We start from the raw sequence: 3,284 nt of genomic DNA, 5'->3' as shown, positions 1-3,284 counted from the left end.
GTCAACAAACTATGGTATATACACACAGTGGAATACTATGTAATGTTATACAACAATGCAGAATATGTGAAACAATTCATAGCATGGGTGAACTTAGAGGCCCTTATGCTGAGTGAAATTAGTCAAGTAAAAGGACAAATATTTTATGAGCCCACCATTGTAAAATGTCAAGAAAAGATTTTCACACAAAAAGAATATACTTTGATGGTTACCAGGGATAGGAGGAGAAGGGAGGACAAGACATGAACTAGAGGGTAAACACACATTAACTTGGGTGAAGAGGAAGGCAATATACAATAAAGCAGAGGTCAGCAAAGAACGGCCAAAGAAAGGAAGGCACTGGGAGGAACACAAGAGTTAAAGCCAACAGAGGTAAATACTAATTCATACACAACCCTGCAATAACAGTAATAACAATGATCAGTAATCTAATAGTGGATACATATAGAGACATGCAAGCTGAACAAGTGTGGGAAGGATAACTGGACTATACCCATGAATATGTACAGATTTGACAGAGGATTTTTCTACATATGTATTTATATGTGCTGCAAATATATCTATGAATATAGTAGAGCATACTGGGGACAAAGTTATGAAAACTACTTAGCCATAACAAGAAACCTTGAGGGAGTCACTGGGCTGGGTGAGGACTTGACATCATAGGCAGGGGGGACACTAAGGTCAATTGGAAAACATAGTCCACAAAACTATTTTGTACGTAGTGACTCACTCCCTGATTTGGTGAGTAGCAACTGGGGAGGTTGCAAAAGGTTGTGGGTGGTCATCTAAGCTGCAACTATTGGTTTCTCCCTTCCACAGAAAAGAAGAGTAAAGAAAGTAAAATATCCATAGGAAAATATAGTTCAAAGGACTAATGGGCCACAGAAACCTCAGCCCCATGACCCTGAGACCAGAAGACCTAGATGGTATCTGGCTACCACTACCAATTGCTCTGAAAGGTATCACATTGCAAGGACCTGGATAGAGTTGGGGGGAAAAATGTGAAGCAAAATTATAAAAAAGACGAGGCTTACTGGTCAGATAGAGACTATTAGAACCTCTAAGACTATGGCCCTTAGTCACCTTTCGGACCTGGAATGGAACTCACTTCCATAGCTCAATTTTCAGTCAAAAAATAGACAAGTCTACAAAGTAAATAATAACTCCAGGAAGGTAGACCTTCCTTAGAACAATCAATCATTCAAGATCAAAAGGGCAGCATTTGCCTAAGGACAAAGTTCAGAGGGCAGGAGGGATTAGGAGAGAAAGAGAATGGAAAGAAGTACAGGGAGGGTGTGAGTGGAGTGATGTTACACTGGGGAGACTGCAGTCAATGACATGAAACAAAATAGGTGTGAATTGTTGAGTGGAAAATTCATTTGCTCTATAAACTTTCACCCAAAGCACAATAAAAAGTTGTTTGTTTTTGTTTTTTTAAAAAAGGAATATATCTAGGATGGTAAGGGAGGAAGAAAATTAGGTAGAGAAGAGGATGGAGATTATCAAAGGTGGGAATTGTAACCTTGAACAAGTTGGCCAGAGAGACATCTGCATTGTTGTTGTTGTTATGTGCCGTCGAGTCGGCCCCGACTCATAGTGACCCCTCCTTGGGTTTCCGAGGCAGTATCACTACGGAAGTAGGATTGCCCAACCTGCCTTCCAAGGAGTGGCTGGTGGGTTTGAACCGCCAGCCGTCTGGTTAGCAGGCAAGTGTCTTAGCCACTATGCTACCAGAGCTCAACAAGACATCTGCATAGACCTGATGAAATCCAAAAACCAAAGCCACTGCCATGTAGGTTTGAACTGCTGATCTTCTGGTTAGCAGCCAAATGTCACCACTATGTCACCAGGGCTCCTAGACCAGATGAAGCCAGGGGAAAATACAGTAGATGTGTGAGGGAAGAATGTTTTAGACAAAGAGGAGAGGATGTGAGAGGATTTCTAGGGTGTCCAGTGTTGCTGGGGTGTGCGAGTGGGGACTAGAGTCATCAGAGAGGTACCGGGGAGCTAGGCCACATAAGATCTTCCAAGTACCAGTAAGGATTTCTAGTTTTACTCCAAACGAGAGACAAAAACATTGTAGAATTTAGACAAAGAGATGATTTTATCAAACATGTTTTTAAAAGCATTAGTCTGGTTGCTGCACTGAGACCAGACTACAGGAGGGCAAGGGCAGAGCCGGGACACCAACCAGAGGACATTAGAGTGATCCACATGGGAGTAGTGGTGGCTTGGACCCAGAGCCCTCCTTTGAGAAAAAAAATATATATACAGAAGTCCAATATAAAGTTAGGTACAAAAGTAAATAGACTTTTAGAATAAGAAGATAAATTATAATTTAATTTTTAAAAAATAATCTGACAAACATCACAAAAATCCAGAAAAATAACACAATTTTCCAACTCCAAGTTTTTGCACATTTCATTATAATACTTTACTTTGTCTTCTCATGCCACTCTTTGAAAAAGTCTTCTGTTCAGCTCTTTTACTTCATCATTTCTTCCCTTCCATTTAGACTTTAGCTACTCTCCATTCACGAGCAAGTTTCAGAGTCTCTTCTGACATCCATTTTCATCTTTTCTTCCTCTCCTGTCTTTTAAATGACTTTTACTTTCTTCAGGAGCTCTGGTGGCACAGTGCCTAAGGCATTTGACTGCTAACCAGAAGGCTGGTGGTTCAAACCCACCAGCCACTTCCTCGGATGGAAGATAGGGCAATCTACTTCCATAGTGATATCACCTCAGAAACCCAAGCGATCACTATGAGTTGGATCCGACTAGATGGCAATGAGTTCAGTGGGTTTACTTTCTTCATGTATGATATCCTTGATGTCATCCCACAATTCATCTGATTTTCAGTCAGTGGTATCCAATGCATCAAATCTGTTCTTCAGGTGATCTTTAAATTCAGGTTGGATATACTCAAGGTTGTATTTTGGCTCTTGTGGATTTGTTTTAATTTTCTTCAGATTGAAATTAAACTTGCACAGAGCAATTGATTGTGTGTTCCACAGTTGGCCCCTGGCCTTGTTCAGACTGATGATACCGAGCTTCTCCATTGTATCTTTCCTCCGATGTAATCAATTTGATTCCTGTGTATTCCATCTGGTGAGGTCCACATGTATAGTCCCTGTTTATGTTGTTGATAAAAGGTATTTGCAGTGAATAAGATCATGAGATCTCCAGTGTCATTTCTCTTACCAAGGCATTATTTTCCACCTACCAAGATTTCTTCTTTGTTTCCAGCTTTCATATTCCAATCACCAATAATTATGAATGCAT

The sequence above is a fragment of the Orycteropus afer genome, unplaced genomic scaffold, assembly GCF_000298275.1.
Source record: "Orycteropus afer afer isolate SDZICR_OR568_19922 unplaced genomic scaffold, OryAfe1.0 scaffold00081, whole genome shotgun sequence".
Classification (NCBI taxonomy): Eukaryota; Metazoa; Chordata; class Mammalia; order Tubulidentata; family Orycteropodidae; genus Orycteropus; species Orycteropus afer.
Note: the sequence above shows the minus strand (reverse complement) of the source record.